The sequence below is a fragment of the Schistocerca cancellata genome, chromosome 2, assembly GCF_023864275.1.
Source record: "Schistocerca cancellata isolate TAMUIC-IGC-003103 chromosome 2, iqSchCanc2.1, whole genome shotgun sequence".
In the NCBI taxonomy this organism is placed as follows: Eukaryota; Metazoa; Arthropoda; class Insecta; order Orthoptera; family Acrididae; genus Schistocerca; species Schistocerca cancellata.
The window spans coordinates 1,099,225,714-1,099,248,506 of NC_064627.1; the positions used below are offsets into that span (position 1 = coordinate 1,099,225,714).

Genomic DNA, 22,793 nt, shown 5'->3' on the forward strand with positions numbered 1-22,793 from the left:
CACAGACAACTTGTAGTGATGTTGCCATCGTAACTAAAAAATTCAATAAATGTGGTACTTGCAAAACGAAGGGACATGCAGCAGATGCACACACGACGAGGCTCACTGGAGTACAATACGGCATAGGCAGGAAAATACTGTTCCCGCCCGGGATCGAACCGGGGACCTTCTGCGTGTGAAGCAGACGTGATAACCGCTACACTACGGAAACGACGGAGCCGAGGAGTCCATCCTTGTTCACTCGAACTTGCCTCAGCCTTTCTCTCATCCGCGAATGCACACACGACAGTTCTTTTGTCAGCCTGGAACCCATCGCAGCCAAGGGCTCAAGAAGTCTTCGGGGTTCTCGAGAGGGTGTCTGCCGTAGCACCCCTAACGAGATAGCGGCGTTTCGCGCAGTCGTTATTGCAAGTCATATCAGCAAAAGCAATCACTTTCTCAGCAGCAGGCAGTGCGAGCCCAGGGGCAGCACTACATGAAGGTACCAATAGCCCAGGAAGGCCGCCGACCGCGGGAATTCGCGTCGCCCCCATCCCGCCAGCCTAAACGAGACTTCCAGAGCACCCTGGAAGACATCGAGGGACTGGAATAACTGGCATTCGACGTGCCACAGGGCTCGTTGGTCTAGGGGTATGATTCCTGCTTAGGGTGCAGGAGGTCCCGGGTTCAAATCCCGGACGAGCCCTAGCGTTTTGTGCAAACTGATCGCACGTCAGTGGCTGAGTCAGCGCAAAAAGCTCGCCGCCAATATCAAATGAATTTCTTATTTGATGTGAGCAATTGACACACTGGTCCGACGCATGAAGGCAATTACGAAGGTTTCGGGTACAGATGGTAGCAGATGCATGTTAGTAAGTCTTGCTTAAAGTGATGAAAAAGTGTTTCCGCCCGGGATCGAACCGGGGACCTTCTGCGTGTTAGGCAGACGTGATAACCGCTACACCACGGAAACTGCTTGAGTGCACCTTACTTCACAGACAACTTGTAGTGATGTTGCCATCGTAACTAAAAAATTCAATAAATGTGGTACTTGCAAAACGAAGGGACATGCAGCAGATGCACACACGACGAGGCTCACTGGAGTACAATACGGCATAGGCAGGAAAATACTGTTCCCGCCCGGGATCGAACCGGGGACCTTCTGCGTGTGAAGCAGACGTGATAACCGCTACACTACGGAAACGACGGAGCCGAGGAGTCCATCCTTGTTCACTCGAACTTGCCTCAGCCTTTCTCTCATCCGCGAATGCACACACGACAGTTCTTTTGTCAGCCTGGAACCCATCGCAGCCGAGGGCTCAAGAAGTCTTCGGGGTTCTCGAGAGGGTGTCTGCCGTAGCACCCCTAACGAGATAGCGGCGTTTCGCGCAGTCGTTATTGCAAGTCATATCAGCAAAAGCAATCACTTTCTCAGCAGCAGGCAGTGCGAGCCCAGGGGCAGCACTACATGAAGGTACCAATAGCCCAGGAAGGCCGCCGACCGCGGGAATTCGCGTCGCCCCCATCCCGCCAGCCTAAACGAGACTTCCAGAGCACCCTGGAAGACATCGAGGGACTGGAATAACTGGCATTCGACGTGCCACAGGGCTCGTTGGTCTAGGGGTATGATTCCTGCTTAGGGTGCAGGAGGTCCCGGGTTCAAATCCCGGACGAGCCCTAGCGTTTTGTGCAAACTGATCGCACGTCAGTGGCTGAGTCAGCGCAAAAAGCTCGCCGCCAATATCAAATGAATTTCTTATTTGATGTGAGCAATTGACACACTGGTCCGACGCATGAAGGCAATTACGAAGGTTTCGGGTACAGATGGTAGCAGATGCATGTTAGTAAGTCTTGCTTAAAGTGATGAAAAAGTGTTTCCGCCCGGGATCGAACCGGGGACCTTCTGCGTGTTAGGCAGACGTGATAACCGCTACACCACGGAAACTGCTTGAGTGCACCTTACTTCACAGACAACTTGTAGTGATGTTGCCATCGTAACTAAAAAATTCAATAAATGTGGTACTTGCAAAACGAAGGGACATGCAGCAGATGCACACACGACGAGGCTCACTGGAGTACAATACGGCATAGGCAGGAAAATACTGTTCCCGCCCGGGATCGAACCGGGGACCTTCTGCGTGTGAAGCAGACGTGATAACCGCTACACTACGGAAACGACGGAGCCGAGGAGTCCATCCTTGTTCACTCGAACTTGCCTCAGCCTTTCTCTCATCCGCGAATGCACACACGACAGTTCTTTTGTCAGCCTGGAACCCATCGCAGCCGAGGGCTCAAGAAGTCTTCGGGGTTCTCGAGAGGGTGTCTGCCGTAGCACCCCTAACGAGATAGCGGCGTTTCGCGCAGTCGTTATTGCAAGTCATATCAGCAAAAGCAATCACTTTCTCAGCAGCAGGCAGTGCGAGCCCAGGGGCAGCACTACATGAAGGTACCAATAGCCCAGGAAGGCCGCCGACCGCGGGAATTCGCGTCGCCCCCATCCCGCCAGCCTAAACGAGACTTCCAGAGCACCCTGGAAGACATCGAGGGACTGGAATAACTGGCATTCGACGTGCCACAGGGCTCGTTGGTCTAGGGGTATGATTCCTGCTTAGGGTGCAGGAAGTCCCGGGTTCAAATCCCGGACGAGCCCTAGCGTTTTGTGCAAACTGATCGCACGTCAGTGGCTGAGTCAGCGCAAAAAGCTCGCCGCCAATATCAAATGAATTTCTTATTTGATGTGAGCAATTGACACACTGGTCCGACGCATGAAGGCAATTACGAAGGTTTCGGGTACAGATGGTAGCAGATGCATGTTAGTAAGTCTTGCTTAAAGTGATGAAAAAGTGTTTCCGCCCGGGATCGAACCGGGGACCTTCTGCGTGTTAGGCAGACGTGATAACCGCTACACCACGGAAACTGCTTGAGTGCACCTTACTTCACAGACAACTTGTAGTGATGTTGCCATCGTAACTAAAAAATTCAATAAATGTGGTACTTGCAAAACGAAGGGACATGCAGCAGATGCACACACGACGAGGCTCACTGGAGTACAATACGGCATAGGCAGGAAAATACTGTTCCCGCCCGGGATCGAACCGGGGACCTTCTGCGTGTGAAGCAGACGTGATAACCGCTACACTACAGAAACGACGGAGCCGAGGAGTCCATCCTTGTTCACTCGAACTTGCCTCAGCCTTTCTCTCATCCGCGAATGCACACACGACAGTTCTTTTGTCAGCCTGGAACCCATCGCAGCCGAGGGCTCAAGAAGTCTTCGGGGTTCTCGAGAGGGTGTCTGCCGTTGCACCCCTAACGAGATAGCGGCGTTTCGCGCAGTCGTTATTGCAAGTCATATCAGCAAAAGCAATCACTTTCTCAGCAGCAGGCAGTGCGAGCCCAGGGGCAGCACTACATGAAGGTACCAATAGCCCAGGAAGGCCGCCGACCGCGGGAATTCGCGTCGCCCCCATCCCGCCAGCCTAAACGAGACTTCCAGAGCACCCTGGAAGACATCGAGGGACTGGAATAACTGGCATTCGACGTGCCACAGGGCTCGTTGGTCTAGGGGTATGATTCCTGCTTAGGGTGCAGGAGGTCCCGGGTTCAAATCCCGGACGAGCCCTAGCGTTTTGTGCAAACTGATCGCACGTCAGTGGCTGAGTCAGCGCAAAAAGCTCGCCGCCAATATCAAATGAATTTCTTATTTGATGTGAGCAATTGACACACTGGTCCGACGCATGAAGGCAATTACGAAGGTTTCGGGTACAGATGGTAGCAGATGCATGTTAGTAAGTCTTGCTTAAAGTGATGAAAAAGTGTTTCCGCCCGGGATCGAACCGGGGACCTTCTGCGTGTTAGGCAGACGTGATAACCGCTACACCACGGAAACTGCTTGAGTGCACCTTACTTCACAGACAACTTGTAGTGATGTTGCCATCGTAACTAAAAAATTCAATAAATGTGGTACTTGCAAAACGAAGGGACATGCAGCAGATGCACACACGACGAGGCTCACTGGAGTACAATACGGCATAGGCAGGAAAATACTGTTCCCGCCCGGGATCGAACCGGGGACCTTCTGCGTGTGAAGCAGACGTGATAACCGCTACACTACGGAAACGACGGAGCCGAGGAGTCCATCCTTGTTCACTCGAACTTGCCTCAGCCTTTCTCTCATCCGCGAATGCACACACGACAGTTCTTTTGTCAGCCTGGAACCCATCGCAGCCGAGGGCTCAAGAAGTCTTCGGGGTTCTCGAGAGGGTGTCTGCCGTAGCACCCCTAACGAGATAGCGGCGTTTCGCGCAGTCGTTATTGCAAGTCATATCAGCAAAAGCAATCACTTTCTCACCAGCAGGCAGTGCGAGCCCAGGGGCAGCACTACATGAAGGTACCAATAGCCCAGGAAGGCCGCCGACCGCGGGAATTCGCGTCGCCCCCATCCCGCCAGCCTAAACGAGACTTCCAGAGCACCCTGGAAGACATCGAGGGACTGGAATAACTGGCATTCGACGTGCCACAGGGCTCGTTGGTCTAGGGGTATGATTCCTGCTTAGGGTGCAGGAGGTCCCGGGTTCAAATCCCGGACGAGCCCTAGCGTTTTGTGCAAACTGATCGCACGTCAGTGGCTGAGTCAGCGCAAAAAGCTCGCCGCCAATATCAAATGAATTTCTTATTTGATGTGAGCAATTGACACACTGGTCCGACGCATGAAGGCAATTACGAAGGTTTCGGGTACAGATGGTAGCAGATGCATGTTAGTAAGTCTTGCTTAAAGTGATGAAAAAGTGTTTCCGCCCGGGATCGAACCGGGGACCTTCTGCGTGTTAGGCAGACGTGATAACCGCTACACCACGGAAACTGCTTGAGTGCACCTTACTTCACAGACAACTTGTAGTGATGTTGCCATCGTAACTAAAAAATTCAATAAATGTGGTACTTGCAAAACGAAGGGACATGCAGCAGATGCACACACGACGAGGCTCACTGGAGTACAATACGGCATAGGCAGGAAAATACTGTTCCCGCCCGGGATCGAACCGGGGACCTTCTGCGTGTGAAGCAGACGTGATAACCGCTACACTACGGAAACGACGGAGCCGAGGAGTCCATCCTTGTTCACTCGAACTTGCCTCAGCCTTTCTCTCATCCGCGAATGCACACACGACAGTTCTTTTGTCAGCCTGGAACCCATCGCAGCCGAGGGCTCAAGAAGTCTTCGGGGTTCTCGAGAGGGTGTCTGCCGTAGCACCCCTAACGAGATAGCGGCGTTTCGCGCAGTCGTTATTGCAAGTCATATCAGCAAAAGCAATCACTTTCTCAGCAGCAGGCAGTGCGAGCCCAGGGGCAGCACTACATGAAGGTACCAATAGCCCAGGAAGGCCGCCGACCGCGGGAATTCGCGTCGCCCCCATCCCGCCAGCCTAAACGAGACTTCCAGAGCACCCTGGAAGACATCGAGGGACTGGAATAACTGGCATTCGACGTGCCACAGGGCTCGTTGGTCTAGGGGTATGATTCCTGCTTAGGGTGCAGGAGGTCCCTGGTTCAAATCCCGGACGAGCCCTAGCGTTTTGTGCAAACTGATCGCACGTCAGTGGCTGAGTCAGCGCAAAAAGCTCGCCGCCAATATCAAATGAATTTCTTATTTGATGTGAGCAATTGACACACTGGTCCGACGCATGAAGGCAATTACGAAGGTTTCGGGTACAGATGGTAGCAGATGCATGTTAGTAAGTCTTGCTTAAAGTGATGAAAAAGTGTTTCCGCCCGGGATCGAACCGGGGACCTTCTGCGTGTTAGGCAGACGTGATAACCGCTACACCACGGAAACTGCTTGAGTGCACCTTACTTCACAGACAACTTGTAGTGATGTTGCCATCGTAACTAAAAAATTCAATAAATGTGGTACTTGCAAAACGAAGGGACATGCAGCAGATGCACACACGACGAGGCTCACTGGAGTACAATACGGCATAGGCAGGAAAATACTGTTCCCGCCCGGGATCGAACCGGGGACCTTCTGCGTGTGAAGCAGACGTGATAACCGCTACACTACGGAAACGACGGAGCCGAGGAGTCCATCCTTGTTCACTCGAACTTGCCTCAGCCTTTCTCTCATCCGCGAATGCACACACGACAGTTCTTTTGTCAGCCTGGAACCCATCGCAGCCGAGGGCTCAAGAAGTCTTCGGGGTTCTCGAGAGGGTGTCTGCCGTAGCACCCCTAACGAGATAGCGGCGTTTCGCGCAGTCGTTATTGCAAGTCATATCAGCAAAAGCAATCACTTTCTCAGCAGCAGGCAGTGCGAGCCCAGGGGCAGCACTACATGAAGGTACCAATAGCCCAGGAAGGCCGCCGACCGCGGGAATTCGCGTCGCCCCCATCCCGCCAGCCTAAACGAGACTTCCAGAGCACCCTGGAAGACATCGAGGGACTGGAATAACTGACATTCGACGTGCCACTGGGCTCGTTGGTCTAGGGGTATGATTCCTGCTTAGGGTGCAGGAGGTCCCGGGTTCAAATCCCGGACGAGCCCTAGCGTTTTGTGCAAACTGATCGCACGTCAGTGGCTGAGTCAGCGCAAAAAGCTCGCCGCCAATATCAAATGAATTTCTTATTTGATGTGAGCAATTGACACACTGGTCCGACGCATGAAGGCAATTACGAAGGTTTCGGGTACAGATGGTAGCAGATGCATGTTAGTAAGTCTTGCTTAAAGTGATGAAAAAGTGTTTCCGCCCGGGATCGAACCGGGGACCTTCTGCGTGTTAGGCAGACGTGATAACCGCTACACCACGGAAACTGCTTGAGTGCACCTTACTTCACAGACAACTTGTAGTGATGTTGCCATCGTAACTAAAAAATTCAATAAATGTGGTACTTGCAAAACGAAGGGACATGCAGCAGATGCACACACGACGAGGCTCACTGGAGTACAATACGGCATAGGCAGGAAAATACTGTTCCCGCCCGGGATCGAACCGGGGACCTTCTGCGTGTGAAGCAGACGTGATAACCGCTACACTACGGAAACGACGGAGCCGAGGAGTCCATCCTTGTTCACTCGAACTTGCCTCAGCCTTTCTCTCATCCGCGAATGCACACACGACAGTTCTTTTGTCAGCCTGGAACCCATCGCAGCCGAGGGCTCAAGAAGTCTTCGGGGTTCTCGAGAGGGTGTCTGCCGTAGCACCCCTAACGAGATAGCGGCGTTTCGCGCAGTCGTTATTGCAAGTCATATCAGCAAAAGCAATCACTTTCTCAGCAGCAGGCAGTGCGAGCCCAGGGGCAGCACTACATGAAGGTACCAATAGCCCAGGAAGGCCGCCGACCGCGGGAATTCGCGTCGCCCCCATCCCGCCAGCCTAAACGAGACTTCCAGAGCACCCTGGAAGACATCGAGGGACTGGAATAACTGACATTCGACGTGCCACTGGGCTCGTTGGTCTAGGGGTATGATTCCTGCTTAGGGTGCAGGAGGTCCCGGGTTCAAATCCCGGACGAGCCCTAGCGTTTTGTGCAAACTGATCGCACGTCAGTGGCTGAGTCAGCGCAAAAAGCTCGCCGCCAATATCAAATGAATTTCTTATTTGATGTGAGCAATTGACACACTGGTCCGACGCATGAAGGCAATTACGAAGGTTTCGGGTACAGATGGTAGCAGATGCATGTTAGTAAGTCTTGCTTAAAGTGATGAAAAAGTGTTTCCGCCCGGGATCGAACCGGGGACCTTCTGCGTGTTAGGCAGACGTGATAACCGCTACACCACGGAAACTGCTTGAGTGCACCTTACTTCACAGACAACTTGTAGTGATGTTGCCATCGTAACTAAAAAATTCAATAAATGTGGTACTTGCAAAACGAAGGGACATGCAGCAGATGCACACACGACGAGGCTCACTGGAGTACAATACGGCATAGGCAGGAAAATACTGTTCCCGCCCGGGATCGAACCGGGGACCTTCTGCGTGTGAAGCAGACGTGATAACCGCTACACTACGGAAACGACGGAGCCGAGGAGTCCATCCTTGTTCACTCGAACTTGCCTCAGCCTTTCTCTCATCCGCGAATGCACACACGACAGTTCTTTTGTCAGCCTGGAACCCATCGCAGCCGAGGGCTCAAGAAGTCTTCGGGGTTCTCGAGAGGGTGTCTGCCGTAGCACCCCTAACGAGATAGCGGCGTTTCGCGCAGTCGTTATTGCAAGTCATATCAGCAAAAGCAATCACTTTCTCAGCAGCAGGCAGTGCGAGCCCAGGGGCAGCACTACATGAAGGTACCAATAGCCCAGGAAGGCCGCCGACCGCGGGAATTCGCGTCGCCCCCATCCCGCCAGCCTAAACGAGACTTCCAGAGCACCCTGGAAGACATCGAGGGACTGGAATAACTGGCATTCGACGTGCCACAGGGCTCGTTGGTCTAGGGGTATGGTTCCTGCTTAGGGTGCAGGAGGTCCCGGGTTCAAATCCCGGACGAGCCCTAGCGTTTTGTGCAAACTGATCGCACGTCAGTGGCTGAGTCAGCGCAAAAAGCTCGCCGCCAATATCAAATGAATTTCTTATTTGATGTGAGCAATTGACACACTGGTCCGACGCATGAAGGCAATTACGAAGGTTTCGGGTACAGATGGTAGCAGATGCATGTTAGTAAGTCTTGCTTAAAGTGATGAAAAAGTGTTTCCGCCCGGGATCGAACCGGGGACCTTCTGCGTGTTAGGCAGACGTGATAACCGCTACACCACGGAAACTGCTTGAGTGCACCTTACTTCACAGACAACTTGTAGTGATGTTGCCATCGTAACTAAAAAATTCAATAAATGTGGTACTTGCAAAACGAAGGGACATGCAGCAGATGCACACACGACGAGGCTCACTGGAGTACAATACGGCATAGGCAGGAAAATACTGTTCCCGCCCGGGATCGAACCGGGGACCTTCTGCGTGTGAAGCAGACGTGATAACCGCTACACTACGGAAACGACGGAGCCGAGGAGTCCATCCTTGTTCACTCGAACTTGCCTCAGCCTTTCTCTCATCCGCGAATGCACACACGACAGTTCTTTTGTCAGCCTGGAACCCATCGCAGCCGAGGGCTCAAGAAGTCTTCGGGGTTCTCGAGAGGGTGTCTGCCGTAGCACCCCTAACGAGATAGCGGCGTTTCGCGCAGTCGTTATTGCAAGTCATATCAGCAAAAGCAATCACTTTCTCAGCAGCAGGCAGTGCGAGCCCAGGGGCAGCACTACATGAAGGTACCAATAGCCCAGGAAGGCCGCCGACCGCGGGAATTCGCGTCGCCCCCATCCCGCCAGCCTAAACGAGACTTCCAGAGCACCCTGGAAGACATCGAGGGACTGGAATAACTGGCATTCGACGTGCCACAGGGCTCGTTGGTCTAGGGGTATGGTTCCTGCTTAGGGTGCAGGAGGTCCCGGGTTCAAATCCCGGACGAGCCCTAGCGTTTTGTGCAAACTGATCGCACGTCAGTGGCTGAGTCAGCGCAAAAAGCTCGCCGCCAATATCAAATGAATTTCTTATTTGATGTGAGCAATTGACACACTGGTCCGACGCATGAAGGCAATTACGAAGGTTTCGGGTACAGATGGTAGCAGATGCATGTTAGTAAGTCTTGCTTAAAGTGATGAAAAAGTGTTTCCGCCCGGGATCGAACCGGGGACCTTCTGCGTGTTAGGCAGACGTGATAACCGCTACACCACGGAAACTGCTTGAGTGCACCTTACTTCACAGACAACTTGTAGTGATGTTGCCATCGTAACTAAAAAATTCAATAAATGTGGTACTTGCAAAACGAAGGGACATGCAGCAGATGCACACACGACGAGGCTCACTGGAGTACAATACGGCATAGGCAGGAAAATACTGTTCCCGCCCGGGATCGAACCGGGGACCTTCTGCGTGTGAAGCAGACGTGATAACCGCTACACTACGGAAACGACGGAGCCGAGGAGTCCATCCTTGTTCACTCGAACTTGCCTCAGCCTTTCTCTCATCCGCGAATGCACACACGACAGTTCTTTTGTCAGCCTGGAACCCATCGCAGCCGAGGGCTCAAGAAGTCTTCGGGGTTCTCGAGAGGGTGTCTGCCGTAGCACCCCTAACGAGATAGCGGCGTTTCGCGCAGTCGTTATTGCAAGTCATATCAGCAAAAGCAATCACTTTCTCAGCAGCAGGCAGTGCGAGCCCAGGGGCAGCACTACATGAAGGTACCAATAGCCCAGGAAGGCCGCCGACCGCGGGAATTCGCGTCGCCCCCATCCCGCCAGCCTAAACGAGACTTCCAGAGCACCCTGGAAGACATCGAGGGACTGGAATAACTGGCATTCGACGTGCCACTGGGCTCGTTGGTCTAGGGGTATGGTTCCTGCTTAGGGTGCAGGAGGTCCCGGGTTCAAATCCCGGACGAGCCCTAGCGTTTTGTGCAAACTGATCGCACGTCAGTGGCTGAGTCAGCGCAAAAAGCTCGCCGCCAATATCAAATGAATTTCTTATTTGATGTGAGCAATTGACACACTGGTCCGACGCATGAAGGCAATTACGAAGGTTTCGGGTACAGATGGTAGCAGATGCATGTTAGTAAGTCTTGCTTAAAGTGATGAAAAAGTGTTTCCGCCCGGGATCGAACCGGGGACCTTCTGCGTGTTAGGCAGACGTGATAACCGCTACACCACGGAAACTGCTTGAGTGCACCTTACTTCACAGACAACTTGTAGTGATGTTGCCATCGTAACTAAAAAATTCAATAAATGTGGTACTTGCAAAACGAAGGGACATGCAGCAGATGCACACACGACGAGGCTCACTGGAGTACAATACGGCATAGGCAGGAAAATACTGTTCCCGCCCGGGATCGAACCGGGGACCTTCTGCGTGTGAAGCAGACGTGATAACCGCTACACTACGGAAACGACGGAGCCGAGGAGTCCATCCTTGTTCACTCGAACTTGCCTCAGCCTTTCTCTCATCCGCGAATGCACACACGACAGTTCTTTTGTCAGCCTGGAACCCATCGCAGCCGAGGGCTCAAGAAGTCTTCGGGGTTCTCGAGAGGGTGTCTGCCGTAGCACCCCTAACGAGATAGCGGCGTTTCGCGCAGTCGTTATTGCAAGTCATATCAGCAAAAGCAATCACTTTCTCAGCAGCAGGCAGTGCGAGCCCAGGGGCAGCTCTACATGAAGGTACCAATAGCCCAGGAAGGCCGCCGACCGCGGGAATTCGCGTCGCCCCCATCCCGCCAGCCTAAACGAGACTTCCAGAGCACCCTGGAAGACATCGAGGGACTGGAATAACTGGCATTCGACGTGCCACAGGGCTCGTTGGTCTAGGGGTATGATTCCTGCTTAGGGTGCAGGAGGTCCCGGGTTCAAATCCCGGACGAGCCCTAGCGTTTTGTGCAAACTGATCGCACGTCAGTGGCTGAGTCAGCGCAAAAAGCTCGCCGCCAATATCAAATGAATTTCTTATTTGATGTGAGCAATTGACACACTGGTCCGACGCATGAAGGCAATTACGAAGGTTTCGGGTACAGATGGTAGCAGATGCATGTTAGTAAGTCTTGCTTAAAGTGATGAAAAAGTGTTTCCGCCCGGGATCGAACCGGGGACCTTCTGCGTGTTAGGCAGACGTGATAACCGCTACACCACGGAAACTGCTTGAGTGCACCTTACTTCACAGACAACTTGTAGTGATGTTGCCATCGTAACTAAAAAATTCAATAAATGTGGTACTTGCAAAACGAAGGGACATGCAGCAGATGCACACACGACGAGGCTCACTGGAGTACAATACGGCATAGGCAGGAAAATACTGTTCCCGCCCGGGATCGAACCGGGGACCTTCTGCGTGTGAAGCAGACGTGATAACCGCTACACTACGGAAACAACGGAGCCGAGGAGTCCATCCTTGTTCACTCGAACTTGCCTCAGCCTTTCTCTCATCCGCGAATGCACACACGACAGTTCTTTTGTCAGCCTGGAACCCATCGCAGCCGAGGGCTCAAGAAGTCTTCGGGGTTCTCGAGAGGGTGTCTGCCGTAGCACCCCTAACGAGATAGCGGCGTTTCGCGCAGTCGTTATTGCAAGTCATATCAGCAAAAGCAATAACTTTCTCAGCAGCAGGCAGTGCGAGCCCAGGGGCAGCTCTACATGAAGGTACCAATAGCCCAGGAAGGCCGCCGACCGCGGGAATTCGCGTCGCCCCCATCCCGCCAGCCTAAACGAGACTTCCAGAGCACCCTGGAAGACATCGAGGGACTGGAATAACTGGCATTCGACGTGCCACTGGGCTCGTTGGTCTAGGGGTATGATTCCTGCTTAGGGTGCAGGAGGTCCCGGGTTCAAATCCCGGACGAGCCCTAGCGTTTTGTGCAAACTGATCGCACGTCAGTGGCTGAGTCAGCGCAAAAAGCTCGCCGCCAATATCAAATGAATTTCTTATTTGATGTGAGCAATTGACACACTGGTCCGACGCATGAAGGCAATTACGAAGGTTTCGGGTACAGATGGTAGCAGATGCATGTTAGTAAGTCTTGCTTAAAGTGATGAAAAAGTGTTTCCGCCCGGGATCGAACCGGGGACCTTCTGCGTGTTAGGCAGACGTGATAACCGCTACACCACGGAAACTGCTTGAGTGCACCTTACTTCACAGACAACTTGTAGTGATGTTGCCATCGTAACTAAAAAATTCAATAAATGTGGTACTTGCAAAACGAAGGGACATGCAGCAGATGCACACACGACGAGGCTCACTGGAGTACAATACGGCATAGGCAGGAAAATACTGTTCCCGCCCGGGATCGAACCGGGGACCTTCTGCGTGTGAAGCAGACGTGATAACCGCTACACTACGGAAACGACGGAGCCGAGGAGTCCATCCTTGTTCACTCGAACTTGCCTCAGCCTTTCTCTCATCCGCGAATGCACACACGACAGTTCTTTTGTCAGCCTGGAACCCATCGCAGCCGAGGGCTCAAGAAGTCTTCGGGGTTCTCGAGAGGGTGTCTGCCGTAGCACCCCTAACGAGATAGCGGCGTTTCGCGCAGTCGTTATTGCAAGTCATATCAGCAAAAGCAATCACTTTCTCAGCAGCAGGCAGTGCGAGCCCAGGGGCAGCACTACATGAAGGTACCAATAGCCCAGGAAGGCCGCCGACCGCGGGAATTCGCGTCGCCCCCATCCCGCCAGCCTAAACGAGACTTCCAGAGCACCCTGGAAGACATCGAGGGACTGGAATAACTGGCATTCGACGTGCCACTGGGCTCGTTGGTCTAGGGGTATGATTCCTGCTTAGGGTGCAGGAGGTCCCGGGTTCAAATCCCGGACGAGCCCTAGCGTTTTGTGCAAACTGATCGCACGTCAGTGGCTGAGTCAGCGCAAAAAGCTCGCCGCCAATATCAAATGAATTTCTTATTTGATGTGAGCAATTGACACACTGGTCCGACGCATGAAGGCAATTACGAAGGTTTCGGGTACAGATGGTAGCAGATGCATGTTAGTAAGTCTTGCTTAAAGTGATGAAAAAGTGTTTCCGCCCGGGATCGAACCGGGGACCTTCTGCGTGTTAGGCAGACGTGATAACCGCTACACCACGGAAACTGCTTGAGTGCACCTTACTTCACAGACAACTTGTAGTGATGTTGCCATCGTAACTAAAAAATTCAATAAATGTGGTACTTGCAAAACGAAGGGACATGCAGCAGATGCACACACGACGAGGCTCACTGGAGTACAATACGGCATAGGCAGGAAAATACTGTTCCCGCCCGGGATCGAACCGGGGACCTTCTGCGTGTTAGGCAGACGTGATAACCGCTACACTACGGAAACGACGGAGCCAAGGAGTCCATCCTTGTTCACTCGAACTTGCCTCAGCCTTTCTCTCATCCGCGAATGCACACACGACAGTTATTTTGTCAGCCTGGAACCCATCGCAGCCGAGGGCTCAAGAAGTCTTCGGGGTTCTCGAGAGGGTGTCTGCCGTAGCACCCCTAACGAGATAGCGGCGTTTCGCGCAGTCGTTATTGCAAGTCATATCAGCAAAAGCAATCACTTTCTCAGCAGCAGGCAGTGCGAGCCCAGGGGCAGCACTACATGAAGGTACCAATAGCCCAGGAAGGCCGCCGACCGCGGGAATTCGCGTCGCCCCCATCCCGCCAGCCTAAACGAGACTTCCAGAGCACCCTGGAAGACATCGAGGGACTGGAATAACTGGCATTCGACGTGCCACAGGGCTCGTTGGTCTAGGGGTATGATTCCTGCTTAGGGTGCAGGAGGTCCCTGGTTCAAATCCCGGACGAGCCCTAGCGTTTTGTGCAAACTGATCGCACGTCAGTGGCTGAGTCAGTGCAAAAAGCTCGCCGCCAATATCAAATGAATTTCTTATTTGATGTGAGCAATTGACACACTGGTCCGACGCATGAGGGCAATTACGAAGGTTTCGGGTACAGATGGTAGCAGATGCATGTTAGTAAGTCTTGCTTAAAGTGATGAAAAAGTGTTTCCGCCCGGGATCGAACCGGGGACCTTCTGCGTGTTAGGCAGACGTGATAACCGCTACACCACGGAAACTGCTTGAGTGCACCTTACTTCACAGACAACTTGTAGTGATGTTGCCATCGTAACTAAAAAATTCAATAAATGTGGTACTTGCAAAACGAAGGGACATGCAGCAGATGCACACACGACGAGGCTCACTGGAGTACAATACGGCATAGGCAGGAAAATACTGTTCCCGCCCGGGATCGAACCGGGGACCTTCTGCGTGTGAAGCAGACGTGATAACCGCTACACTACGGAAACGACGGAGCCGAGGAGTCCATCCTTGTTCACTCGAACTTGCCTCAGCCTTTCTCTCATCCGCGAATGCACACACGACAGTTCTTTTGTCAGCCTGGAACCCATCGCAGCCGAGGGCTCAAGAAGTCTTCGGGGTTCTCGAGAGGGTGTCTGCCGTAGCACCCCTAACGAGATAGCGGCGTTTCGCGCAGTCGTTATTGCAAGTCATATCAGCAAAAGCAATCACTTTCTCAGCAGCAGGCAGTGCGAGCCCAGGGGCAGCACTACATGAAGGTACCAATAGCCCAGGAAGGCCGCCGACCGCGGGAATTCGCGTCGCCCCCATCCCGCCAGCCTAAACGAGACTTCCAGAGCACCCTGGAAGACATCGAGGGACTGGAATAACTGGCATTCGACGTGCCTCAGGGCTCGTTGGTCTAGGGGTATGGTTCATGCTTAGGGTGCAGGAGGTCCCGGGTTCAAATCCCGGACGAGCCCTAGCGTTTTGTGCAAACTGATCGCACGTCAGTGGCTGAGTCAGCGCAAAAAGCTCGCCGCCAATATCAAATGAATTTCTTATTTGATGTGAGCAATTGACACACTGGTCCGACGCATGAAGGCAATTACGAAGGTTTCGGGTACAGATGGTAGCAGATGCATGTTAGTAAGTCTTGCTTAAAGTGATGAAAAAGTGTTTCCGCCCGGGATCGAACCGGGGACCTTCTGCGTGTTAGGCAGACGTGATAACCGCTACACCACGGAAACTGCTTGAGTGCACCTTACTTCACAGACAACTTGTAGTGATGTTGCCATCGTAACTAAAAAATTCAATAAATGTGGTACTTGCAAAACGAAGGGACATGCAGCAGATGCACACACGACGAGGCTCACTGGAGTACAATACGGCATAGGCAGGAAAATACTGTTCCCGCCCGGGATCGAACCGGGGACCTTCTGCGTGTGAAGCAGACGTGATAACCGCTACACTACGGAAACGACGGAGCCGAGGAGTCCATCCTTGTTCACTCGAACTTGCCTCAGCCTTTCTCTCATCCGCGAATGCACACACGACAGTTCTTTTGTCAGCCTGGAACCCATCGCAGCCGAGGGCTCAAGAAGTCTTCGGGGTTCTCGAGAGGGTGTCTGCCGTAGCACCCCTAACGAGATAGCGGCGTTTCGCGCAGTCGTTATTGCAAGTCATATCAGCAAAAGCAATCACTTTCTCAGCAGCAGGCAGTGCGAGCCCAGGGGCAGCTCTACATGAAGGTACCAATAGCCCAGGAAGGCCGCCGACCGCGGGAATTCGCGTCGCCCCCATCCCGCCAGCCTAAACGAGACTTCCAGAGCACCCTGGAAGACATCGAGGGACTGGAATAACTGGCATTCGACGTGCCACAGGGCTCGTTGGTCTAGGGGTATGATTCCTGCTTAGGGTGCAGGAGGTCCCTGGTTCAAATCCCGGACGAGCCCTAGCGTTTTGTGCAAACTGATCGCACGTCAGTGGCTGAGTCAGCGCAAAAAGCTCGCCACCAATGTCAAATGAATTTCTTATTTGATGTGAGCAATTGACACTCTGGTCCGACGCATGAAGGCAATTACGAAGGTTTCGGGTACAGATGGTAGCAGATGCATGTTAGTAAGTCTTGCTTAAAGTGATGAAAAAGTGTTTCCGCCCGGGGTCGAACCGGGGACCTTCTGCGTGTTAGGCAGACGTGATAACCGCTACACCACGGAAACTGCTTGAGTGCACCTTACTTCACAGACAACTTGTAGTGATGTTGCCATCGTAACTAAAAAATTCAATAAATGTGGTACTTGCAAAACGAAGGGACATGCAGCAGATGCACACACGACGAGGCTCACTGGAGTACAATACGGCATAGGCAGGAAAATACTGTTCCCGCCCGGGATCGAACCGGGGACCTTCTGCGTGTGAAGCAGACGTGATAACCGCTACACTACGGAAACGACGGAGCCGAGGAGTCCATCCTTGTTCACTCGAACTTGCCTCAGCCTTTCTCTCATCCGCGAATGCACACACGACAGTTCTTTTGTCAGCCTGGAACCCATCGCAGCCGAGGGCTCAAGAAGTCTTCGGGGTTCTCGAGAGGGTGTCTGCCGTAGCACCCCTAACGAGATAGCGGCGTTTCGCGCAGTCGTTATTGCAAGTCATATCAGCAAAAGCAATCACTTTCTCAGCAGCAGGCAGTGCGAGCCCAGGGGCAGCACTACATGAAGGTACCAATAGCCCAGGAAGGCCGCCGACCGCGGGAATTCGCGTCGCCCCCATCCCGCCAGCCTAAACGAGACTTCCAGAGCACCCTGGAAGACATCGAGGGACTGGAATAACTGGCATTCGACGTGCCACAGGGCTCGTTGGTCTAGGGGTATGATTCCTGCTTAGGGTGCAGGAGGTCCCGGGTTCAAATCCCGGACGAGCCCTAGCGTTTTGTGCAAACTGATCGCACGTCAGTGGCTGAGTCAGCGCAAAAAGCTCGCCGCCAATATCAAATGAATTTCTTATTTGATGTGAGCAATTGACACACTGGTCCGACGCATGAAGGCAATTACGAAGGTTTCGGGTACAGATGGTAGCAGATGCATGTTAGTAAGTCTTGCTTAAAGTGATGAAAAAGTGTTTCCGCCCGGGATCGAACCGGGGACCTTCTGCGTGTTAGGCAGACGTGATAACCGCTACACCACGGAAACTGCTTGAGTGCACCTTACTTCACAGACAACTTGTAGTGATGTTGCCATCGTAACTAAAAAATTCAATAAATGTGGTACTTGCAAAACGAAGGGACATGCAGCAGATGCACACACGACGAGGCTCACTGGAGTACAATACGGCATAGGCAGGAAAATACTGTTCCCGCCCGGGATCGAACCGGGGACCTTCTGCGTGTTAGGCAGACGTGATAACCGCTACACTACGGAAACGACGGAGCCGAGGAGTCCATCCTTGTTCACTCGAACTTGCCTCAGCCTTTCTCTCATCCGCGAATGCACACACGACAGTTCTTTTGTCAGCCTGGAACCCATCGCAGCCGAGGGCTCAAGAAGTCTTCGGGGTTCTCGAGAGGGTGTCTGCCGTAGCACCCCTAACGAGATAGCGGCGTTTCGCGCAGTCGTTATTGCAAGTCATATCAGCAAAAGCAATCACTTTCTCAGCAGCAGGCAGTGCGAGCCCAGGGGCAGCACTACATGAAGGTACCAATAGCCCAGGAAGGCCGCCGACCGCGGGAATTCGCGTCGCCCCCATCCCGCCAGCCTAAACGAGACTTCCAGAGCACCCTGGAAGACATCGAGGGACTGGAATAACTGGCATTCGACGTGCCACAGGGCTCGTTGGTCTAGGGGTATGATTCCTGCTTAGGGTGCAGGAGGTCCCGGGTTCAAATCCCGGACGAGCCCTAGCGTTTTGTGCAAACTGATCGCACGTCAGTGGCTGAGTCAGCGCAAAAAGCTCGCCGCCAATATCAAATGAATTTCTTATTTGATGTGAGCAATTGACACACTGGTCCGACGCATGAAGGCAATTACGAAGGTTTCGGGTACAGATGGTAGCAGATGCATGTTAGTAAGTCTTGCTTAAAGTGATGAAAAAGTGTTTCCGCCCGGGATCGAACCGGGGACCTTCTGCGTGTTAGGCAGACGTGATAACCGCTACACCACGGAAACTGCTTGAGTGCACCTTACTTCACAGACAACTTGTAGTGATGTTGCCATCGTAACTAAAAAATTCAATAAATGTGGTACTTGCAAAACGAAGGGACATGCAGCAGATGCACACACGACGAGGCTCACTGGAGTACAATACGGCATAGGCAGGAAAATACTGTTCCCGCCCGGGATCGAACCGGGGACCTTCTGCGTGTTAGGCAGACGTGATAACCGCTACACTACGGAAACGACGGAGCCGAGGAGTCCATCCTTGTTCACTCGAACTTGCCTCAGCCTTTCTCTCATCCGCGAATGCACACACGACAGTTCTTTTGTCAGCCTGGAACCCATCGCAGCCGAGGGCTCAAGAAGTCTTCGGGGTTCTCGAGAGGGTGTCTGCCGTAGCACCCCTAACGAGATAGCGGCGTTTCGCGCAGTCGTTATTGCAAGTCATATCAGCAAAAGCAATCACTTTCTCAGCAGCAGGCAGTGCGAGCCCAGGGGCAGCACTACATGAATGTACCAATAGCCCAGGAAGGCCGCCGACCGCGGGAATTCGCGTCGCCCCCATCCCGCCAGCCTAAACGAGACTTCCAGAGCACCCTGGAAGACATCGAGGGACTGGAATAACTGGCATTCGACGTGCCACAGGGCTCGTTGGTCTAGGGGTATGATTCCTGCTTAGGGTGCAGGAGGTCCCGGGTTCAAATCCCGGACGAGCCCTAGCGTTTTGTGCAAACTGATCGCACGTCAGTGGCTGAGTCAGCGCAAAAAGCTCGCCGCCAATATCAAATGAATTTCTTATTTGATGTGAGCAATTGACACACTGGTCCGACGCATGAAGGCAATTACGAAGGTTTCGGGTACAGATGGTAGCAGATGCATGTTAGTAAGTCTTGCTTAAAGTGATGAAAAAGTGTTTCCGCCCGGGATCGAACCGGGGACCTTCTGCGTGTTAGGCAGACGTGATAACCGCTACACCACGGAAACTGCTTGAGTGCACCTTACTTCACAGACAACTTGTAGTGATGTTGCCATCGTAACTAAAAAATTCAATAAATGTGGTACTTGCAAAACGAAGGGACATGCAGCAGATGCACACACGACGAGGCTCACTGGAGTACAATACGGCATAGGCAGGAAAATACTGTTCCCGCCCGGGATCGAACCGGGGACCTTCTGCGTGTTAGGCAGACGTGATAACCGCTACACTACGGAAACGACGGAGCCGAGGAGTCCATCCTTGTTCACTCGAACTTGCCTCAGCCTTTCTCTCATCCGCGAATGCACACACGACAGTTCTTTTGTCAGCCTGGAACCCATCGCAGCCGAGGGCTCAAGAAGTCTTCGGGGTTCTCGAGAGGGTGTCTGCCGTAGCACCCCTAACGAGATAGCGGCGTTTCGCGCAGTCGTTATTGCAAGTCATATCAGCAAAAGCAATCACTTTCTCAGCAGCAGGCAGTGCGAGCCCAGGGGCAGCACTACATGAAGGTACCAATAGCCCAGGAAGGCCGCCGACCGCGGGAATTCGCGTCGCCCCCATCCCGCCAGCCTAAACGAGACTTCCAGAGCACCCTGGAAGACATCGAGGGACTGGAATAACTGGCATTCGACGTGCCACAGGGCTCGTTGGTCTAGGGGTATGATTCCTGCTTAGGGTGCAGGAGGTCCCGGGTTCAAATCCCGGACGAGCCCTAGCGTTTTGTGCAAACTGATCGCACGTCAGTGGCTGAGTCAGCGCAAAAAGCTCGCCGCCAATATCAAATGAATTTCTTATTTGATGTGAGCAATTGACACACTGGTCCGACGCATGAAGGCAATTACGAAGGTTTCGGGTACAGATGGTAGCAGATGCATGTTAGTAAGTCTTGCTTAAAGTGATGAAAAAGTGTTTCCGCCCGGGATCGAACCGGGGACCTTCTGCGTGTTAGGCAGACGTGATAACCGCTACACCACGGAAACTGCTTGAGTGCACCTTACTTCACAGACAACTTGTAGTGATGTTGCCATCGTAACTAAAAAATTCAATAAATGTGGTACTTGCAAAACGAAGGGACATGCAGCAGATGCACACACGACGAGGCTCACTGGAGTACAATACGGCATAGGCAGGAAAATACTGTTCCCGCCCGGGATCGAACCGGGGACCTTCTGCGTGTTAGGCAGACGTGATAACCGCTACACTACGGAAACGACGGAGCCGAGGAGTCCATCCTTGTTCACTCGAACTTGCCTCAGCCTTTCTCTCATCCGCGAATGCACACACGACAGTTCTTTTGTCAGCCTGGAACCCATCGCAGCCGAGGGCTCAAGAAGTCTTCGGGGTTCTCGAGAGGGTGTCTGCCGTAGCACCCCTAACGAGATAGCGGCGTTTCGCGCAGTCGTTATTGCAAGTCATATCACTAAAAGCAATCACTTTCTCAGCAGCAGGCAGTGCGAGCCCAGGGGCAGCACTACATGAAGGTACCAATAGCCCAGGAAGGCCGCCGACCGCGGGAATTCGCGTCGCCCCCATCCCGCCAGCCTAAACGAGACTTCCAGAGCACCCTGGAAGACATCGAGGGACTGGAATAACTGGCATTCGGCGTGCCACAGGGCTCGTTGGTCTAGGGGTATGATTCCTGCTTAGGGTGCAGGAGGTCCCGGGTTCAAATCCCGGACGAGCCCTAGCGTTTTGTGCAAACTGATCGCACGTCAGTGGCTGAGTCAGCGCAAAAAGCTCGCCGCCAATATCAAATGAATTTCTTATTTGATGTGAGCAATTGACACACTGGTCCGACGCATGAAGGCAATTACGAAGGTTTCGGGTACAGATGGTAGCAGATGCATGTTAGTAAGTCTTGCTTAAAGTGATGAAAAAGTGTTTCCGCCCGGGATCGAACCGGGGACCTTCTGCGTGTTAGGCAGACGTGATAACCGCTACACCACGGAAACTGCTTGAGTGCACCTTACTTCACAGACAACTTGTAGTGATGTTGCCATCGTAACTAAAAAATTCAATAAATGTGGTACTTGCAAAACGAAGGGACATGCAGCAGATGCACACACGACGAGGCTCACTGGAGTACAATACGGCATAGGCAGGAAAATACTGTTCCCGCCCGGGATCGAACCGGGGACCTTCTGCGTGTGAAGCAGACGTGATAACCGCTACACTACGGAAACGACGGAGCCGAGGAGTCCATCCTTGTTCACTCGAACTTGCCTCAGCCTTTCTCTCATCCGCGAATGCACACACGACAGTTCTTTTGTCAGCCTGGAACCCATCGCAGCCGAGGGCTCAAGAAGTCTTCGGGGTTCTCGAGAGGGTGTCTGCCGTAGCACCCCTAACGAGATAGCGGCGTTTCGCGCAGTCGTTATTGCAAGTCATATCAGCAAAAGCAATCACTTTCTCAGCAGCAGGCAGTGCGAGCCCAGGGGCAGCTCTACATGAAGGTACCAATAGCCCAGGAAGGCCGCCGACCGCGGGAATTCGCGCCGCCCCCATCCCGCCAGCCTAAACGAGACTTCCAGAGCACCCTGGAAGACATCGAGGGACTGGAATAACTGGCATTCGACGTGCCACAGGGCTCGTTGGTCTAGGGGTATGATTCCTGCTTAGGGTGCAGGAGGTCCCGGGTTCAAATCCCGGACGAGCCCTAGCGTTTTGTGCAAACTGATCGCACGTCAGTGGCTGAGTCAGCGCAAAAAGCTCGCCGCCAATATCAAATGAATCTCTTATTTGATGTGAGCAATTGACACTCTGGTCCGACGCATGAATTCAATTACGAAGATTTCGGGTACAGATGGTAGCAGATGCATGTTAGTAAGTCTTGCTTAAAGTGATGAAAAAGTGTTTCCGCCCGGGATCGAACCGGGGACCTTCTGCGTGTTAGGCAGACGTGATAACCGCTACACCACAGAAACTGCTTGAGTGCACATTACTTCACAGACAACTTGTAGTGATGTTGCCATCGTAACTAAAAAATTCAATAAATGTGGTACTTGCAAAACGAAGGGACATGCAGCAGATGCACACACGACGAGGCTCACTGGAGTACAATACGGCATAGGCAGGAAAATACTGTTCCCGCCCGGGATCGAACCGGGGACCTTCTGCGTGTGAAGCAGACGTGATAACCGCTACACTACGGAAACGACGGAGCCGAGGAGTCCATCCTTGTTCACTCGAACTTGCCTCAGCCTTTCTCTCATCCGCGAATGCACACACGACAGTTCTTTTGTCAGCCTGGAACCCATCGCAGCCGAGGGCTCAAGAAGTCTTCGGGGTTCTCGAGAGGGTGTCTGCCGTAGCACCCCTAACGAGATAGCGGCGTTTCGCGCAATCGTTATTGCAAGTCATATCAGCAAAAGCAATCACTTT

At 52.9% G+C, this 22,793-nt stretch overlaps 70 non-coding genes across 70 annotated transcripts; 23 read left to right on the top strand and 47 right to left on the bottom strand.

Annotated features, from left to right (window-relative positions):
• Window positions 1-138: 138 nt before the first annotated feature.
• Trnav-cac (transfer RNA valine (anticodon CAC)) lies at window positions 139-211 on the bottom strand. The gene has a single exon. It is a non-coding gene; the product is annotated as a tRNA-Val (tRNA).
• Window positions 212-613: 402 nt separating this feature from the next.
• Trnap-agg (transfer RNA proline (anticodon AGG)) lies at window positions 614-685 on the top strand. The gene has a single exon. It is a non-coding gene; the product is annotated as a tRNA-Pro (tRNA).
• A 194-nt stretch (window positions 686-879) lies between these two features.
• Trnav-aac (transfer RNA valine (anticodon AAC)) lies at window positions 880-952 on the bottom strand. The gene has a single exon. It is a non-coding gene; the product is annotated as a tRNA-Val (tRNA).
• Window positions 953-1,110: 158 nt separating this feature from the next.
• Trnav-cac (transfer RNA valine (anticodon CAC)) lies at window positions 1,111-1,183 on the bottom strand. The gene has a single exon. It is a non-coding gene; the product is annotated as a tRNA-Val (tRNA).
• A 402-nt stretch (window positions 1,184-1,585) lies between these two features.
• Trnap-agg (transfer RNA proline (anticodon AGG)) lies at window positions 1,586-1,657 on the top strand. Its single transcript has one exon. It is a non-coding gene; the product is annotated as a tRNA-Pro (tRNA).
• Window positions 1,658-1,851: 194 nt separating this feature from the next.
• On the bottom strand, window positions 1,852-1,924 carry Trnav-aac (transfer RNA valine (anticodon AAC)). The gene has a single exon. It is a non-coding gene; the product is annotated as a tRNA-Val (tRNA).
• Window positions 1,925-2,082: 158 nt separating this feature from the next.
• Trnav-cac (transfer RNA valine (anticodon CAC)) lies at window positions 2,083-2,155 on the bottom strand. Its single transcript has one exon. It is a non-coding gene; the product is annotated as a tRNA-Val (tRNA).
• Window positions 2,156-2,557: 402 nt separating this feature from the next.
• On the top strand, window positions 2,558-2,629 carry Trnap-agg (transfer RNA proline (anticodon AGG)). Its single transcript has one exon. It is a non-coding gene; the product is annotated as a tRNA-Pro (tRNA).
• Window positions 2,630-2,823: 194 nt separating this feature from the next.
• On the bottom strand, window positions 2,824-2,896 carry Trnav-aac (transfer RNA valine (anticodon AAC)). Its single transcript has one exon. It is a non-coding gene; the product is annotated as a tRNA-Val (tRNA).
• Window positions 2,897-3,054: 158 nt separating this feature from the next.
• Trnav-cac (transfer RNA valine (anticodon CAC)) lies at window positions 3,055-3,127 on the bottom strand. The gene has a single exon. It is a non-coding gene; the product is annotated as a tRNA-Val (tRNA).
• A 402-nt stretch (window positions 3,128-3,529) lies between these two features.
• Trnap-agg (transfer RNA proline (anticodon AGG)) lies at window positions 3,530-3,601 on the top strand. Its single transcript has one exon. It is a non-coding gene; the product is annotated as a tRNA-Pro (tRNA).
• A 194-nt stretch (window positions 3,602-3,795) lies between these two features.
• Window positions 3,796-3,868, bottom strand: Trnav-aac (transfer RNA valine (anticodon AAC)). The gene has a single exon. It is a non-coding gene; the product is annotated as a tRNA-Val (tRNA).
• A 158-nt stretch (window positions 3,869-4,026) lies between these two features.
• On the bottom strand, window positions 4,027-4,099 carry Trnav-cac (transfer RNA valine (anticodon CAC)). Its single transcript has one exon. It is a non-coding gene; the product is annotated as a tRNA-Val (tRNA).
• Window positions 4,100-4,501: 402 nt separating this feature from the next.
• Trnap-agg (transfer RNA proline (anticodon AGG)) lies at window positions 4,502-4,573 on the top strand. Its single transcript has one exon. It is a non-coding gene; the product is annotated as a tRNA-Pro (tRNA).
• A 194-nt stretch (window positions 4,574-4,767) lies between these two features.
• Trnav-aac (transfer RNA valine (anticodon AAC)) lies at window positions 4,768-4,840 on the bottom strand. Its single transcript has one exon. It is a non-coding gene; the product is annotated as a tRNA-Val (tRNA).
• Window positions 4,841-4,998: 158 nt separating this feature from the next.
• On the bottom strand, window positions 4,999-5,071 carry Trnav-cac (transfer RNA valine (anticodon CAC)). Its single transcript has one exon. It is a non-coding gene; the product is annotated as a tRNA-Val (tRNA).
• Window positions 5,072-5,473: 402 nt separating this feature from the next.
• Trnap-agg (transfer RNA proline (anticodon AGG)) lies at window positions 5,474-5,545 on the top strand. The gene has a single exon. It is a non-coding gene; the product is annotated as a tRNA-Pro (tRNA).
• Window positions 5,546-5,739: 194 nt separating this feature from the next.
• Window positions 5,740-5,812, bottom strand: Trnav-aac (transfer RNA valine (anticodon AAC)). The gene has a single exon. It is a non-coding gene; the product is annotated as a tRNA-Val (tRNA).
• A 158-nt stretch (window positions 5,813-5,970) lies between these two features.
• Window positions 5,971-6,043, bottom strand: Trnav-cac (transfer RNA valine (anticodon CAC)). The gene has a single exon. It is a non-coding gene; the product is annotated as a tRNA-Val (tRNA).
• A 402-nt stretch (window positions 6,044-6,445) lies between these two features.
• On the top strand, window positions 6,446-6,517 carry Trnap-agg (transfer RNA proline (anticodon AGG)). Its single transcript has one exon. It is a non-coding gene; the product is annotated as a tRNA-Pro (tRNA).
• A 194-nt stretch (window positions 6,518-6,711) lies between these two features.
• Window positions 6,712-6,784, bottom strand: Trnav-aac (transfer RNA valine (anticodon AAC)). Its single transcript has one exon. It is a non-coding gene; the product is annotated as a tRNA-Val (tRNA).
• Window positions 6,785-6,942: 158 nt separating this feature from the next.
• Trnav-cac (transfer RNA valine (anticodon CAC)) lies at window positions 6,943-7,015 on the bottom strand. Its single transcript has one exon. It is a non-coding gene; the product is annotated as a tRNA-Val (tRNA).
• Window positions 7,016-7,417: 402 nt separating this feature from the next.
• Trnap-agg (transfer RNA proline (anticodon AGG)) lies at window positions 7,418-7,489 on the top strand. Its single transcript has one exon. It is a non-coding gene; the product is annotated as a tRNA-Pro (tRNA).
• A 194-nt stretch (window positions 7,490-7,683) lies between these two features.
• Window positions 7,684-7,756, bottom strand: Trnav-aac (transfer RNA valine (anticodon AAC)). The gene has a single exon. It is a non-coding gene; the product is annotated as a tRNA-Val (tRNA).
• Window positions 7,757-7,914: 158 nt separating this feature from the next.
• Window positions 7,915-7,987, bottom strand: Trnav-cac (transfer RNA valine (anticodon CAC)). The gene has a single exon. It is a non-coding gene; the product is annotated as a tRNA-Val (tRNA).
• A 402-nt stretch (window positions 7,988-8,389) lies between these two features.
• On the top strand, window positions 8,390-8,461 carry Trnap-agg (transfer RNA proline (anticodon AGG)). Its single transcript has one exon. It is a non-coding gene; the product is annotated as a tRNA-Pro (tRNA).
• A 194-nt stretch (window positions 8,462-8,655) lies between these two features.
• On the bottom strand, window positions 8,656-8,728 carry Trnav-aac (transfer RNA valine (anticodon AAC)). Its single transcript has one exon. It is a non-coding gene; the product is annotated as a tRNA-Val (tRNA).
• A 158-nt stretch (window positions 8,729-8,886) lies between these two features.
• Window positions 8,887-8,959, bottom strand: Trnav-cac (transfer RNA valine (anticodon CAC)). Its single transcript has one exon. It is a non-coding gene; the product is annotated as a tRNA-Val (tRNA).
• A 402-nt stretch (window positions 8,960-9,361) lies between these two features.
• On the top strand, window positions 9,362-9,433 carry Trnap-agg (transfer RNA proline (anticodon AGG)). Its single transcript has one exon. It is a non-coding gene; the product is annotated as a tRNA-Pro (tRNA).
• Window positions 9,434-9,627: 194 nt separating this feature from the next.
• On the bottom strand, window positions 9,628-9,700 carry Trnav-aac (transfer RNA valine (anticodon AAC)). Its single transcript has one exon. It is a non-coding gene; the product is annotated as a tRNA-Val (tRNA).
• A 158-nt stretch (window positions 9,701-9,858) lies between these two features.
• Window positions 9,859-9,931, bottom strand: Trnav-cac (transfer RNA valine (anticodon CAC)). Its single transcript has one exon. It is a non-coding gene; the product is annotated as a tRNA-Val (tRNA).
• Window positions 9,932-10,333: 402 nt separating this feature from the next.
• Window positions 10,334-10,405, top strand: Trnap-agg (transfer RNA proline (anticodon AGG)). Its single transcript has one exon. It is a non-coding gene; the product is annotated as a tRNA-Pro (tRNA).
• A 194-nt stretch (window positions 10,406-10,599) lies between these two features.
• On the bottom strand, window positions 10,600-10,672 carry Trnav-aac (transfer RNA valine (anticodon AAC)). The gene has a single exon. It is a non-coding gene; the product is annotated as a tRNA-Val (tRNA).
• A 158-nt stretch (window positions 10,673-10,830) lies between these two features.
• Window positions 10,831-10,903, bottom strand: Trnav-cac (transfer RNA valine (anticodon CAC)). Its single transcript has one exon. It is a non-coding gene; the product is annotated as a tRNA-Val (tRNA).
• Window positions 10,904-11,305: 402 nt separating this feature from the next.
• On the top strand, window positions 11,306-11,377 carry Trnap-agg (transfer RNA proline (anticodon AGG)). Its single transcript has one exon. It is a non-coding gene; the product is annotated as a tRNA-Pro (tRNA).
• Window positions 11,378-11,571: 194 nt separating this feature from the next.
• On the bottom strand, window positions 11,572-11,644 carry Trnav-aac (transfer RNA valine (anticodon AAC)). Its single transcript has one exon. It is a non-coding gene; the product is annotated as a tRNA-Val (tRNA).
• Window positions 11,645-11,802: 158 nt separating this feature from the next.
• Trnav-cac (transfer RNA valine (anticodon CAC)) lies at window positions 11,803-11,875 on the bottom strand. Its single transcript has one exon. It is a non-coding gene; the product is annotated as a tRNA-Val (tRNA).
• A 402-nt stretch (window positions 11,876-12,277) lies between these two features.
• Window positions 12,278-12,349, top strand: Trnap-agg (transfer RNA proline (anticodon AGG)). Its single transcript has one exon. It is a non-coding gene; the product is annotated as a tRNA-Pro (tRNA).
• A 194-nt stretch (window positions 12,350-12,543) lies between these two features.
• Window positions 12,544-12,616, bottom strand: Trnav-aac (transfer RNA valine (anticodon AAC)). The gene has a single exon. It is a non-coding gene; the product is annotated as a tRNA-Val (tRNA).
• A 158-nt stretch (window positions 12,617-12,774) lies between these two features.
• Trnav-cac (transfer RNA valine (anticodon CAC)) lies at window positions 12,775-12,847 on the bottom strand. The gene has a single exon. It is a non-coding gene; the product is annotated as a tRNA-Val (tRNA).
• A 402-nt stretch (window positions 12,848-13,249) lies between these two features.
• Window positions 13,250-13,321, top strand: Trnap-agg (transfer RNA proline (anticodon AGG)). The gene has a single exon. It is a non-coding gene; the product is annotated as a tRNA-Pro (tRNA).
• A 194-nt stretch (window positions 13,322-13,515) lies between these two features.
• Window positions 13,516-13,588, bottom strand: Trnav-aac (transfer RNA valine (anticodon AAC)). The gene has a single exon. It is a non-coding gene; the product is annotated as a tRNA-Val (tRNA).
• Window positions 13,589-13,746: 158 nt separating this feature from the next.
• Trnav-aac (transfer RNA valine (anticodon AAC)) lies at window positions 13,747-13,819 on the bottom strand. Its single transcript has one exon. It is a non-coding gene; the product is annotated as a tRNA-Val (tRNA).
• Window positions 13,820-14,221: 402 nt separating this feature from the next.
• On the top strand, window positions 14,222-14,293 carry Trnap-agg (transfer RNA proline (anticodon AGG)). Its single transcript has one exon. It is a non-coding gene; the product is annotated as a tRNA-Pro (tRNA).
• A 194-nt stretch (window positions 14,294-14,487) lies between these two features.
• On the bottom strand, window positions 14,488-14,560 carry Trnav-aac (transfer RNA valine (anticodon AAC)). Its single transcript has one exon. It is a non-coding gene; the product is annotated as a tRNA-Val (tRNA).
• Window positions 14,561-14,718: 158 nt separating this feature from the next.
• Window positions 14,719-14,791, bottom strand: Trnav-cac (transfer RNA valine (anticodon CAC)). Its single transcript has one exon. It is a non-coding gene; the product is annotated as a tRNA-Val (tRNA).
• A 402-nt stretch (window positions 14,792-15,193) lies between these two features.
• Trnap-agg (transfer RNA proline (anticodon AGG)) lies at window positions 15,194-15,265 on the top strand. The gene has a single exon. It is a non-coding gene; the product is annotated as a tRNA-Pro (tRNA).
• A 194-nt stretch (window positions 15,266-15,459) lies between these two features.
• Trnav-aac (transfer RNA valine (anticodon AAC)) lies at window positions 15,460-15,532 on the bottom strand. The gene has a single exon. It is a non-coding gene; the product is annotated as a tRNA-Val (tRNA).
• A 158-nt stretch (window positions 15,533-15,690) lies between these two features.
• Window positions 15,691-15,763, bottom strand: Trnav-cac (transfer RNA valine (anticodon CAC)). The gene has a single exon. It is a non-coding gene; the product is annotated as a tRNA-Val (tRNA).
• A 402-nt stretch (window positions 15,764-16,165) lies between these two features.
• On the top strand, window positions 16,166-16,237 carry Trnap-agg (transfer RNA proline (anticodon AGG)). Its single transcript has one exon. It is a non-coding gene; the product is annotated as a tRNA-Pro (tRNA).
• Window positions 16,238-16,431: 194 nt separating this feature from the next.
• Window positions 16,432-16,504, bottom strand: Trnav-aac (transfer RNA valine (anticodon AAC)). The gene has a single exon. It is a non-coding gene; the product is annotated as a tRNA-Val (tRNA).
• Window positions 16,505-16,662: 158 nt separating this feature from the next.
• Window positions 16,663-16,735, bottom strand: Trnav-cac (transfer RNA valine (anticodon CAC)). The gene has a single exon. It is a non-coding gene; the product is annotated as a tRNA-Val (tRNA).
• A 402-nt stretch (window positions 16,736-17,137) lies between these two features.
• On the top strand, window positions 17,138-17,209 carry Trnap-agg (transfer RNA proline (anticodon AGG)). Its single transcript has one exon. It is a non-coding gene; the product is annotated as a tRNA-Pro (tRNA).
• Window positions 17,210-17,403: 194 nt separating this feature from the next.
• Trnav-aac (transfer RNA valine (anticodon AAC)) lies at window positions 17,404-17,476 on the bottom strand. The gene has a single exon. It is a non-coding gene; the product is annotated as a tRNA-Val (tRNA).
• Window positions 17,477-17,634: 158 nt separating this feature from the next.
• Window positions 17,635-17,707, bottom strand: Trnav-aac (transfer RNA valine (anticodon AAC)). The gene has a single exon. It is a non-coding gene; the product is annotated as a tRNA-Val (tRNA).
• Window positions 17,708-18,109: 402 nt separating this feature from the next.
• Trnap-agg (transfer RNA proline (anticodon AGG)) lies at window positions 18,110-18,181 on the top strand. Its single transcript has one exon. It is a non-coding gene; the product is annotated as a tRNA-Pro (tRNA).
• Window positions 18,182-18,375: 194 nt separating this feature from the next.
• Window positions 18,376-18,448, bottom strand: Trnav-aac (transfer RNA valine (anticodon AAC)). Its single transcript has one exon. It is a non-coding gene; the product is annotated as a tRNA-Val (tRNA).
• A 158-nt stretch (window positions 18,449-18,606) lies between these two features.
• On the bottom strand, window positions 18,607-18,679 carry Trnav-aac (transfer RNA valine (anticodon AAC)). Its single transcript has one exon. It is a non-coding gene; the product is annotated as a tRNA-Val (tRNA).
• Window positions 18,680-19,081: 402 nt separating this feature from the next.
• Window positions 19,082-19,153, top strand: Trnap-agg (transfer RNA proline (anticodon AGG)). Its single transcript has one exon. It is a non-coding gene; the product is annotated as a tRNA-Pro (tRNA).
• A 194-nt stretch (window positions 19,154-19,347) lies between these two features.
• Window positions 19,348-19,420, bottom strand: Trnav-aac (transfer RNA valine (anticodon AAC)). The gene has a single exon. It is a non-coding gene; the product is annotated as a tRNA-Val (tRNA).
• A 158-nt stretch (window positions 19,421-19,578) lies between these two features.
• Window positions 19,579-19,651, bottom strand: Trnav-aac (transfer RNA valine (anticodon AAC)). The gene has a single exon. It is a non-coding gene; the product is annotated as a tRNA-Val (tRNA).
• Window positions 19,652-20,053: 402 nt separating this feature from the next.
• On the top strand, window positions 20,054-20,125 carry Trnap-agg (transfer RNA proline (anticodon AGG)). Its single transcript has one exon. It is a non-coding gene; the product is annotated as a tRNA-Pro (tRNA).
• A 194-nt stretch (window positions 20,126-20,319) lies between these two features.
• Window positions 20,320-20,392, bottom strand: Trnav-aac (transfer RNA valine (anticodon AAC)). Its single transcript has one exon. It is a non-coding gene; the product is annotated as a tRNA-Val (tRNA).
• Window positions 20,393-20,550: 158 nt separating this feature from the next.
• Trnav-aac (transfer RNA valine (anticodon AAC)) lies at window positions 20,551-20,623 on the bottom strand. Its single transcript has one exon. It is a non-coding gene; the product is annotated as a tRNA-Val (tRNA).
• A 402-nt stretch (window positions 20,624-21,025) lies between these two features.
• Trnap-agg (transfer RNA proline (anticodon AGG)) lies at window positions 21,026-21,097 on the top strand. Its single transcript has one exon. It is a non-coding gene; the product is annotated as a tRNA-Pro (tRNA).
• A 194-nt stretch (window positions 21,098-21,291) lies between these two features.
• Window positions 21,292-21,364, bottom strand: Trnav-aac (transfer RNA valine (anticodon AAC)). The gene has a single exon. It is a non-coding gene; the product is annotated as a tRNA-Val (tRNA).
• Window positions 21,365-21,522: 158 nt separating this feature from the next.
• Window positions 21,523-21,595, bottom strand: Trnav-cac (transfer RNA valine (anticodon CAC)). The gene has a single exon. It is a non-coding gene; the product is annotated as a tRNA-Val (tRNA).
• A 402-nt stretch (window positions 21,596-21,997) lies between these two features.
• On the top strand, window positions 21,998-22,069 carry Trnap-agg (transfer RNA proline (anticodon AGG)). The gene has a single exon. It is a non-coding gene; the product is annotated as a tRNA-Pro (tRNA).
• Window positions 22,070-22,263: 194 nt separating this feature from the next.
• On the bottom strand, window positions 22,264-22,336 carry Trnav-aac (transfer RNA valine (anticodon AAC)). The gene has a single exon. It is a non-coding gene; the product is annotated as a tRNA-Val (tRNA).
• Window positions 22,337-22,494: 158 nt separating this feature from the next.
• Window positions 22,495-22,567, bottom strand: Trnav-cac (transfer RNA valine (anticodon CAC)). Its single transcript has one exon. It is a non-coding gene; the product is annotated as a tRNA-Val (tRNA).
• Between the last annotated feature and the right edge of the window lie 226 nt (window positions 22,568-22,793).